Source organism: Camellia sinensis, chromosome 12, assembly GCF_055761805.1.
Source record: "Camellia sinensis isolate YWXY chromosome 12, ASM5576180v1, whole genome shotgun sequence".
Taxonomy (NCBI): Eukaryota; Viridiplantae; Streptophyta; class Magnoliopsida; order Ericales; family Theaceae; genus Camellia; species Camellia sinensis.
This window is the reverse complement of record NC_138972.1, coordinates 83,437,251-83,450,132: the sequence shown is the minus strand read 5'-3', so window position 1 is coordinate 83,450,132 and position 12,882 is coordinate 83,437,251. Positions and strand designations below refer to the sequence as shown.

Here is a 12,882-nt window from a genome sequence, read left to right as displayed (position 1 = left end):
TATCCCCGCATAACTCCCCGAATATTCCCCATATATATATATATATATATATGTTTGACTCTGCCTCTCACTCACATGCATTTCGTTTCTCTCTCTCATAGTCTCAGTCTCTCTCCCTCTCTCTCTCTCTCTCTCTCTCTCTCTCAGCGCAATTGCTCTCACGGCGTCGCCGTCGTCCCTCCATTGCCAACATCCCTCCTCCTATCACCGCCGATCGCCGTTGTCCCTCCATCGCCGCTGTCCTTCCTCTCCATCGCCATTGTCCTTCCTCCCCATCGCCGCTGTCCTCCTCCTCCCTCCTCATCGCCGTCATCCCTCTTTTTTATCACCGCTGTCCCTCTTTCCATCATCGTCATAGTTCGTCGCCTCTCCATCACAGCTGATTGTTGTCGTCTCTCTCTCTCTCAATGTGTTAGATTTTTTTTTTATTTTTACATTTGAGCTCAGATCTGTTCGATCTATTGAATATATATATTAAATCTGGTGTTGAATATATATTTGAGGTCAGAGCTATTGAATATATATTTGAACTCAGAGTTCAGATCTGTTGAATATACATTTGAGCTCAGAGTTCTATTGTTGTTGTTGATGATGATGATGATAAACAGATATCATTGTTGTTGTTGTTAATGAATATGTTGAATCTTTGTTGTTGAATGTATATGTTTGTTGTTTTTTTTTTTTTTTTTTTTGGTCAGGGAATTTTTGGGGTCGAGGAAACCCGATCCCCGTTTAGGGGCGGTGGTAGACTCCCCGTCGGGGATCGGGGCCAGGGACGAGGAAATTTCTACCATCGAGGATCGGGGACAGGGAGTGTGATCCCCGACCCTGCCCCAGCCCGTTGCCATTCCTAGGTGTGGGCTCGGAAGGTGCATAGGTGGGGAAGAGGATAGGAAAGAAGGAAAGTGGAAGTAGAGTAAAATAGATAATATTTTAGTAAATAATGTGGTCAATCTATACTATATCTATACTATATATATAACCAAATGTAGTTGTTTTGTCAAAAGCCTCCAAATATTTATTCCTAAATTCTCATAATTTTAAAACACTCTCTTTCCTACATGGCAACCTTCTTTGATTGCCTTTCATGTTTTTTATTTTTCTTCATTTTTTATTTGTTTGATTAAGTAAAATTAAAATTAATTTCATTATTTATGGATAAAGATTTGAATTTCAAAATTTGTCCATATAGATAAATAGATAAACATATAAAAACTAAAAATTAATTTTATAATCTACAGATAAAGATAAAAAATAAACAATTAATTTTAAAAAATTAATTTCATAACTTATAGATAATTTAAAATTTCTTCCCATAAATAAACAAATAAAAGTTGATAAATAACTTATAAAAATTAATTTCATGGCTTACAAATAAAGATAAAGATTAAATAATTGATTTTTTTTAAAAAAAAAAACAAAATTACTCTCTTCCCCCCCCCCCCTCTCATTTCATACTTTAATTAATTTCATTATGGATAAACATATAAAAATTCATAAATAATTTATGAAAATTTATTTCATGACCTATAGATAAAGATAAAAATTTTAAAAATTGTTTAAAAAAAATAATTTCATGACTTATAGATAAATAAACCTATAAAAATTGATAAATAATTTATAAAGATTAATTTCATGATCTACAGATAAAGATAAAGATAAAGATTAAGATTAAATAATTTATTTTCAAAAAATTAAAATAATAAAATTTAGTTAAAGTTATGATTTGTTAATCTATATATCTATCAAAAACATATATATCTAAATCTTTATTTTGATTTACTTATTTTTTTTTCTCCTATCACATATTATCTTTTTTTATTTTAAATTTTTTTATCTTATGAAATGTTCTTATCTATAACTTCTTATCTCCTATTAAATTCTTAACCTTCTCTTGATAATTTTTATTATTCGTTATTATCTACCAAATGATAAAGATTAAAAAAAAAATTATCGCTCTGAATGAGAATAGCATTAATAATGAAATAATAAAGGCTACATGGGAGAAGGCAGCACAAAAATCTCACAAAATTAGTTTTCTTCACTATATTTATAAAAGGTAATAATCTGAGATTCTTTCTATTAGTTATTAAAAATAATTTGCATTAGATCATTGTTATGTTTTTTTTTTTAATTTTTTTTATAAGGCTGTCATTCGTTATAGTATTTCTTCAATCCCATTTCTAAATTCTCTCTTTGAAATTTTTGCTTTTTCAATAATTCAGTTTAGAATCAATTTCTTATCAAATTTGTTTTCTTGATCCTTATTTTATTGAAGGATCGAGACGAATAAAACTTTCATATAATATATGAAATTAATGAATATAATACAAAGATGATAGGAAAGTACTACATATTTGTCAATATCTCTATGTTATTATTACTTGATTTGCTAGATTATACTATCAATTTAGAGCCCATATGATTTAATTCAATGTTCATGACTCTATTTATATCTGACCATTTTTTTGTTGAGTAACCGATATAGTTTTTTTTTTTTTTTGGTATATAATGATTAAAGCTATCATTTGTTATATTTTTTCAAGTACAATTCAAAAAAAAAATTATCATTTTTTTTATAAATAAAATGGATTAAAACTAGTCTCTTATATAATTTTTATAATACTATGACATTCTTATCTTGATTAATTTTTTTAAAATGACGTAGGAACTATGCAAGTATTATTCAAACTATGGAGAATGATTTATATTTTGATATGATATGAGTATGTCATTGATAGAGGAAATCAAAGATAGAGAGTTGCTAATATAATCAATTAATGATTTGTTTGAGAAGTTCTTTTTATAAGTAAGGCAACAAACTTAGGTTAAAATTTTTTAAAACTACTTATAAATTATAATTAAAAGTTGATATTTATTCATAATTTGATCCCACAATAATAATATACACCGCTGATTTAAAAGTCCTAGTAAATTTATGATAACTTTTCTGAGCTTATAGAATTTCTCTATTTTAATGTTTTATTTAGTTTGATACAAGTTATTTATGTTATCAAGTAATTGTGACACTATTATTCTCAACAATTTTTATAATTAATAATTTCTTATGCATATCAAATTTTATTGTAAAATTTTGTGGGTTAATTATTGTTAACATCTACCTAGATGGCTTAATATTATGACTTGTCACTATTAAGATATAATTTAAGATTAAAATGATTTATTTATCACACAAAATATATATAGTCTATTTTTTCGTGCATCGTACAAGTTACCGCTAGTATATATATAAGTAAATGTAGTGGGGTTTTTTAGACTTTCAAAATGTCAATCTTAATATCTGAAACGTTCTCTCGCCTATATGATAGTTTCTTAAGTCTTTCTTACTTTATTTTCCCAATTTTTAATTTTTAAATATGATAAAAAGTCAACCAAAATATCAAAAAAAAAAATTAAATAAGGATATGATTGGTTAAAATCTATTTATATCTTTATTTTAATAAGTCACATGATTTACTCATATTTTTTCCTTCTCCTCTATCACATATTAAAAATTAAAAGTTTTGAAATAATAAAATTTAAATAACGATTTGATTTGTTAATCTATATCTATCAAAAGTATATGTATCTAAATCTTTAATTCGAATAAATCATAGGAGTTATTTATATATTTTCTCTTCTTCTATCACATATATTATTACCTTTCCTTTCTTGTTTCATTATGTTTTCCATTTACTCATGCGAGTTTCTGTTAGTCAAGCCAATAATAGCTTCTTCTTTTTTTTCTTTTTTTTCAGTCAAGCGAAGAGCAACTTCTTTTCTTTCTTTTTTTTTAATTTTATTTTTCTTACTCATTTGACCAACCATGATAGCTGTGACTTTAACCATCATTTTTATGCTCATTTTTTAATATTATTTTCTTTGTTTTATATTATATACATCAACTTGATTATTTATCATACACCATTGTCAGTCATGTAATCATGATCATCACCAACATCATCACCATAAAATTGTGGAAGGAGACCAAGTCCATCGTCGTCACTGCCATTGGCCTCAATATGTTAATGATTTGGATAAGGCATTTTGGATAGTAAATGCAACGAGCTAAACTAAAGTGAGTAACAGGGTGCAATTTCTGTTATTATTAATTTTTTGATATATATATGTGTGTGTGTAAAAAATATAAAAATTTATATGGAAGTTGATAATTTTTTAAGGTGATTATGAATTCAATGAAAGAAAGTTGTGCAAAATTTAAAAATTTTAACATTTGGGCTTGGCCAAGTTTGTCAAATTTAAAAACTTTAACATTTGGGCTTAGCCAAGTTTGTTTATTTCAAAATTAGTCAAAATTTATACATTGTATTCCTTACATATAATATTTTTTATTTAACTATCTAATTTTTTTTTTTTATAACATGATGTTTTCGCTAATAGTTTTGATTGTTATCTTAATTTCATAAATTATAAATTGATATAATTTTTTGTACAATATAAAAATAACATGAAGTTTGTTTAACAACTATAAATTCTATGTATAACATGGATTATATCATAACACAAGTTACCACAAAAAATTGTGTAATAACTCATTTTAAATTATAAGGCCCCCTTGCATGGCATGGGTTAGCACTAGTTATAGTTACGATTTTTTTTTTGTCAGTTAGGCATTTTTTGGTGGGTTAGGAACCAAGTTGGAAACAAGTTTCACTACAACAAAAACATACTTTAGTGGCACTACACTAGTGGCATATTTTTAGAAAATGCCACAAAAAATGATATTTAGTGGCACGTTTTTGAAAAATGCCACAAAACGACAAACATAAAAGGCTCTAGTGACATTTCAATGAACAAGTATCACAAAACTACAACAAAAACATACTTTAGTGGCACTACACTAGTGGCATATTTTTAGAAAATGCCAGAAAAATGATATTTAGTGGCACGTTTTTGAAAAATGCCACAAAACGACAAACATAAAAGGCTCTAGTGACATTTCAATGAACAAGTGTCACAAAACTATAACAAAAACACACTTTAGTGACACTATACTAGTGGCATGTTTTTAGAAAATGCCACAAAAATAATATTCATGACATTTACCAACAGATGCCACTAAACTTTATTAGTAATGGCATTTTTAAAAAAATGTCAGGATACTAGGTAGGTGCAAATTACTTTTTATGGACCTTAGGTGAAAAGTTTCATAAACAAATATTTTATAACATTTTGAGAAATGCCACTAAGTCAAAAACTTTCCAAGCTTGTAATGACATTTTTGAAAAAACAAAAAATGCCAATATATTTTTAAAATTCTTACAATGCAGTAAATGATTAAAAATAAATAAATTAAACTCAATATACACTACAAGAAAAAGCATATTCGGCGACTAAATTTCCTGACCAAAAAAAATTTGGTCGCTGAAAGTATAGCTTTCAGTAACCAAAACAGCATTAGTAGCCAAAAGTAAAGCTTTTTGGCGACTAAACAATTTTAGTAGCCAAAAGTCTACAATTGGCGACCAAAAATAAGTTTGGTAGCTGATTATATGGGTTTTAGTGACAAAAAAAATTTTAGTAGCCCAAAGTAAAGCTTTTTGGCAACTAAAAAAATTTAGTAGCAAAAAGTCTACAATTAGCGACTAAAAATAAGTTTGGTCACTGATTATATGGGTTTTACCGACTAAAAAAATTTTAGTAGCCAAAATTAAAGCTTTTTGGCGACTAAAAAAATTTTAGTAGCCAAAAGTCTATAATTGGCGACTAAAAAATAAGTTTAGTCCCCAAAAGTGGTTATTTTTAGCGCGGGAGAACTAAAATTCTAAGGCGGGAATTAAATTTTTTGGTGACCAAAATTTTGGTAGCTGAAAGTGTATCTTCAGTGACCAAATTCGATTTTGGTCAGCAAAAGTTAAGTTTTTTAGCAACTAAAAAACAATTTGTAGCCAAAAGTATAGAATTGGCGACCAAAAAATATTTTTAGTCGCCAAAAGTGGTCTTTTTTTATTTTACTAGTAAATAGTTTATTTTACATAAATTATGTTCAATAAAATAATTATGTTTATACATATACTTTTATATTAATATAGATGTATGTACTATATAAATAATATATGTTGCATGTATAATCATATGGTGCTATAGAGGTGTAGTGGGAAGAGTGTGGTGTATAAGGTTTATGGTGCGGGAGGTTGGCGGTTCGAGTCTCTGCAAGAGCGTATCAAATTGTTCTACAACGAATTATCGTCACGAATGGCACTTGATAGCATCACGAATAGTGCCTACCATGACATTAAAGTGTCACTGAAAGGTTTTAGTCTTGATGGTGTAATGACACTTATAAGTGTCACTAACTCTTTTTTTAATGACGCTTGATAGTGCCATAAATAATATCTACCATGACATTAAAATGTCATTGAAAGTTTTTAGCCATGATGGTGCAGTGACACTTACAAGTATCTACCGTGGCACTCGTATCTACCGTGGCACCGATAGAAGTGGCACTTGTTCAAAATGTCACAAGACCAAAAAATGTCATTAGAAGAATAGTTTGTGGCACTTTCAAATGTCACTAAACTAAGAAAATGTTGTAGTGTTTTTCTTTAGCACCCAAAGTGGAAAAATGTTGCTGAGTAAATGTGTAATTTACTCTATTTCCATCACAATAGTATAACTATTGTTAGAATTTAGACCAAAAGTGAGACGAATATGAACTTAAAGAGGGAATCCTTATTTGAAAATGGAGAAAAATGCTATAAGTATAAACAAGTTCTGGATTAATTAGTATGATTTTTTATTTTTTATTTTTCAATGTGCTTAGTGAAACCTATGTATAGCATTCACTTCAAGAAAATACACATTCGGTTACTAAAAAATTAGTTGCCAAAGCTTCATTTTTGGTCGCCGAAAGTCAATGGTGACTAAAAATTTTAGTCGCTGTAGTCGGGTATACCTTGTCGGCGATAGTATTGGGTACTAAAATTTGTTTGGTCGCTAATTTACAACTTTAGGCTACTAAAAATTCATTAGTCGCCGAAAGTTTTCACATAAAAATGAATTCCGCTATTGGCAACTAAAAGTTTTAATCGCCAATAAATTTGTGTCACAAATAATAATACATTTAGTGACTAAACATTTTAGTCGCTAATAATAATATATTTAGCAACCAAACAGTTTAGTTCTCTTTAGTTTCCACGACTAAACATTTTAGCCGCCAAAAGACTGGATATTTTCATTATTTTAGTTGCTGAAGGATGCCGCGTTCTTTCATGACTAGAATATTTAGTCGGCAATAGTTTCTTTCCTCATTTTAATTTGTTTTGACTACTAACTATTTGGTCGCCAAAAATATTTTGTTTTTTTTTTTTTTACTACTAAATATTTAGTCACCAAAAACATTTGCTTGCATTTTTGGCTACCAAAATATTTAGTCGCCAAAAACTTTACAATTTATTTCTTTTTTTAAATTAATTTCTCGGCCATCTGTATTTATTCCATTATTAGTGCAACATGTACCCTGTATATAAACAAAATAATCATTGAACACTAATTATATTAGGCACCATTCCACAACGCGCACACATTTCACTTTCAACTATCCAAAAAATTCATTTTTAACGTCAAATTCTAAATGTAATAGAAATTATGTACAAACCAAGTATAATCCAACCTCAAAAGTATAATTCCATACATAATAGAGGATTAACTAAATTTAATATTCAAAAGGTAATCTGTACCAAGCCAAAAGAGTAATTTGTACCACACCAAAAACTATTTTGTACCTCGTCCAAAGGTAATTTGTACCACACCAAATTTTAGATATATACCATGCTAAAAAAGAAATTTGTACGAACAATCCTAATCCTAAAAACAATGTCTTTTGTACTTGTAAAAAAAGTCATATCTACAACACCATGCCAAAAATCATCAGTAAAAATAAAATTAATCATTAGTATTAACTAAATATTGGCATATTTAAAATTATAAATAAACCATATAAAACTCAAATTTACTTAATCTTTTCAAATTAATCATTAGTTTTGCATACTCGAATATATATGAAAGAAAAATATGTAAAACTCGAACGCATATATTAGGCAACCAGCAATCTTTTACAAGTAATCATTGTCCATAATTAATAATTATTTCTCCATTTTTGGGCCTCGAACGCCCTTTTTTTGATTAAGTTTAAGACATTCTTGACCCTAACTCTCAACCTACGTGTCCTATTTACGTACCATCTGTCCTTGCAGGTCATATTTGGTACGGAAAAGCTGCCGTTACATCCCAACAGTGGTTGGGAAGCCCCTCGAATGTTTTTTTTTTTAAATATGTTTTGGGGATTTTCGACTCTAATAAAATACTTACATGTCTTATTCATTAGGGGTGAACAGCAGATATACCGATCCACCCAAACTGACCGAACTGAACCGATCCGCTACATTTTGGATGGATGCATGATGACGAGCAGACAGTTGCGGATTGATTTTTTCCAATTCGCCTAGTTTTGGACGGATGGCGGATTTGAGATTTTTTTGGCCGCAACTGAACTGCCAAACCGCGAATACCCCTAATAATTTGTAAGACTTTGTGTTTTCAATTTATTTAGATATTCTGTTTGTATTTCAATTGAAAAAGAGTTTAAATATTATGTTGAATATATTCGGTTGAAAAAAAGTTTTCAACTTGAATATATTTTTTAAATTGAAAAAAAATAAATGTATTATTTATCTATATTTTTTTATTTTTAAATCTAACTCAAAAAATAATAAATTAAAAAAAATGATATATGCTGGTTAGTTTTTGTTTGCAAAAACAAATATAGATGTAGCAATACAGAGGCATACAATCTTTACTACTGCTCTGTTCATGGTTTTGGTGGTTTGAATTGTTTTTATATTTTAAGAACCACAGATTATAATACTTTATGTGGATGAGGCATGCAGTGATTGTAATACTTTTTTAAGTCATTGACTGTAATACTTTTTTTTTAATTTTTTTTCAGGAAGGGCACAAGTTGAATTATGTTGCAAGTTTATAAAATTTTAAACCGCCAAACTGATTTGCATCCATCTGTCAATCCGCCAATCCGCTCAATCCACATCCGCCAGATTGGAGGATGAATGCGGATTGATTTTCTCCAATCCGCCAATCTGGTAGACGGATGACGGATTGGCTCCGTGGCCGTAACCAACAAGCGCCCACCCCTACTATTCATTGTTAAAGCTAACAAATTTTAACAAAGTATATATGATATTAATAAAAAGAGATATAACAAGCTATGACATGATTTTGCTGAATTAATAAGTCAAGTATCTTGGTTCATTATCATATCCAAATCATAAAAGCAAATACATCAAGATTCGACATCAACATCTGTATCAAAATCACTTTGCAGGTCATATTCTTCTTCTGTGTCATCACCCTCCCTTATTAATCCATCTTCATCATCACAGATGAAGGCATCATCTATAACACCCTCGGCTTCTACACCTCTAAGAGATTGCAAAACTAACACACATGTAACGCCCCCAAATTAATTATACAATTCAACTCCAAACATCTAATACAAAGTGATATAAGTGAAATAAGAAGCTTTCATTAATTGGAATTAATATACAAAAGATGCCACATGCAGTGTATATTCATAAATAGTTCACCCTGAAAGTAATAATAAAGAATGAAAGCTAAACAGGTATTTATATGCTCTAAAGGCTTACATCTTTCCAAGGCTTCACTTGGTTACAAAAAAATGAGTCAGAAGGTCAATACACATAAAGTGCTAGGCTTGAAAAGAAAGTAAATACAAAATGAACAAAAATGAGCTTTAGCTGCACAGTCCTCCCAAGTTAAGTTCTTAGCGGAGGTATATCACCAGCACCTGAAAATGGTTTTTCCCAAGTAGGGTGAGCCAAAGCCCAGTAGAGACAATCTAACACAATATATGAATCTTAACAAAGATAAAAACATGAAGTGTATATACAATGCCTGTGACAAGTTCATTTACAAATCTTTCGCATGCCATGTCAAGTTTTACATCACAATCCATGTTATCTTAATCCCCTTTTTGATTCAATTCATTTTATCTCAATTCATGAGTTATCTCCATTTATTACAAACAACCAACTGAGGACACAACTCAAAAGTTCTCAAATCAATCTAGTCATCACACAAACACTTCTATTTGCCATTTTGTGAAAATTTCGTTCACAAAAATCGGCACTCATGTATACACAATGTTTTCGGGACTTCCACCCTGGATACATAGGCTAACTTCTTTCAATGGAGTCCATCCCATTTCTTCTCCCAAACATGGAGTGTATCCCCTTTCTCCGATCAAACATCATACATATACCATATATATAAATCATAATCATATTCAATGATAATGGCTAATTGATTAGTTTTAATTCGTCTAATCCTTATACAATTTCTACAACAATCATACATATCCTTCACCGATAGCCCAAAACAGATATCTATAAACAGATAGACAATCTCAAAGATAGAAAATTATCCAAATTTTCATAGGTGAGAGGTAATACATATCGAACTCTACCATTTATATAAGCATTCATCCAATTTCATGTTTCCAATGCCAATTTCATTATTTATGCAAAATAATTATTTAAGAAGTTTTAAGGTAAAACCTCATTTTCGTCCAAAATTCCTCTCAAGTACCAAAACCACTAAAATTCTCAGAACACACCCCATCTCTATTCCCATAATCATCATTTTGCATTTACATTACAAAACCCCTCTTTTGATTTTACAACCTAAACCCTATGTTTGCTCAACATCATTCCAAGTTTCAATATTTCTTACACAACAACAGATAACTAAATTAAAACTCATAGAAGAGTATAAAAAGTAACCTCAAGTCTAGAAGTCGAGAGAGAAAATGGAGACACTTCAAACATGTCGAAACCCAACTCTATTCGGATGAGAATGTAGCCCTCGAGATGCTTTATCTTTTTATCAAAGAGGGTAGGGTGGAGAAACCACTAAATCTAGGTAAAAAAGTAGAGAGAGTGTGAGTTTTAGAGAGAGGAGCTCTACATCTAGGGTTTTAAGGAAGAGAGTGATGAAAAAAGGTGCTGTTGCGAACTGATACACGTACAGTCCACTCGAGCGCAAGAAGTGACGCTCGAGCGTCAGACATAATAAGTTGTTCCGCTTGAGCGCAAGAAGTGACGCTCGAGCGTCAAGACACAAAACAAAAAGGCATTACCGCTCAAGCTCAAGAAATGACGCTCGAGCGCAGAATATATACATCCAGTAGTTTTGTAGACAATAGACCAACTCTCGAGCGCCAGAAGTGTCGCTTGAGCGTAAGAAACGCCGCTCGAGCGTAGAATACACCCTCCCAGTAGTTTTGCAGACCTACAAAAATGCTGAGAGTTTACAAAGCCCGCTCAAGCGCAAGAAGTGTCGCTCAAGCGGAGAAGCAAAATTCTAGCCAGCAAAAGTTTGAAAACTAAGCAACCAACCTATTCCAAATACAACCACTACAATCCAATCACCCAAATTTAAGGAGATACAATGGAAGCAAAAAGGTAAACAACAACATGAAACCATGAAACCCGAATCCGAGATACAATAAGGGTCGGGTCGAAATCGAAATCGCTATAACACAGTTTAAAGTAGCAACTGATCTCTTTAAGTTAACAAATTATCATAGATTTGTTAGAAAATGAAAAAAAGAGTGGGAAAAAAAGAAAAGAAAAAAGAACACCAAGTTCTTTAGCAATGGAGCTGCAGGTTTAATTAGGGATACTACTACCATACATGCCAATAAGTTACCACACCAAGTAATTTCTTACGTTCAAGAGGATGGACAACATTAGAGTAAGATTTTTACCTTTTTTTTTATTATTAACCACATAAAACACTAAACCTTTAGCAGTTTCAGATCTTACCTAACAGCTACAATAACTATAACGCCCCAAAATAATTATAATAAACTAACCATAATGATAATTAAATAATAACATAAATCAAAGTACGATATCCTTCAATTTCATGAAACTCAGTTGTACAAAAGAGGTGACACATGCGAATATACATTCATAAGTCCTAACCCTAAATCTATAGCATGTGACAACAACAAATTAAAATGTAGAAGGTAAACAGATAATAAAAATGCCCTGAAGGCTACAATTTTTCAAGGCAATGCTTGGTTACATCAAAAGTGAGTCTTAAGCTCAATACATATAATGTCGTAGGCTTGTACAAACATTAAACACAAAATAACAAAACTGAGCTTTCAACTCCACTGTCCTCCCAAGCTAAGTCCTTTGGTTGAGGCATCTCACCAACACCTGAAAATGGTTTTCCTATATAGGGTGAGCGAAAACCCAATAAAAATAATCCAACATAACATATGAATCTTAACAAATATATAAGGGTGAAATGCATCTGCAATGCTCATGACCAAAATGTTTTACAATTTCTTTCCAAAACAATGTTATGTCCAGTCTATATCAAAATTCTCAAAGTCATGCTCTTTACAATAGAAAACAAAGGGGAATTCTCAAACCAATACAACCTTTCACGAATGTTTCGCCTGCAAGAAACCGTCAAACGACACCCATATAAACGTAGTCTATACAAGCACTACTATTGCCATTTTACGAATATTTCGTCCGCGAAAATCGGCACCCATGTATACGCGCGTTTTTCGAGACTTTCACTCTGGACACACAGGCCAACTTAATTTCGTGATACACACATCTTTCCAACATTCACCCATTTTCTGAAATTCACATACATATGCAACGTATTAAATTAGTAACAATGTTCAATGCACAAATGAGAAATTAGTTTCAATTTACCTAATACTCATGTAATTTCTACAACAATCATCGTTATCCTCCACTGATAGCCCAAAATAAATATTTCTAGACAGATATATAAAAT

At 30.7% G+C, this 12,882-nt stretch overlaps 1 protein-coding gene across 13 annotated transcripts in view; it reads right to left on the bottom strand.

The window, feature by feature from the left end:
- Positions 1–9,542: 9,542 nt before the first annotated feature.
- LOC114270634 (uncharacterized) overlaps positions 9,543–12,882 on the bottom strand; it is a 36,271-nt gene continuing 32,931 nt past the window's right edge. For 5 of the 13 annotated variants that reach the window (XR_014346710.1, XR_014346706.1, XM_028212176.2 and 2 more), the window contains exon 21: positions 11,957–12,284. The gene's annotated coding sequence lies outside the window, so the exon portion shown is untranslated. Of the gene's footprint in view, positions 9,845–11,956; positions 12,300–12,511; positions 12,719–12,882 lie in introns of those variants that run through there. The other 8 variants (XR_014346705.1, XR_014346712.1, XR_003631996.2 and 5 more) reach the window with 3 other exon arrangements.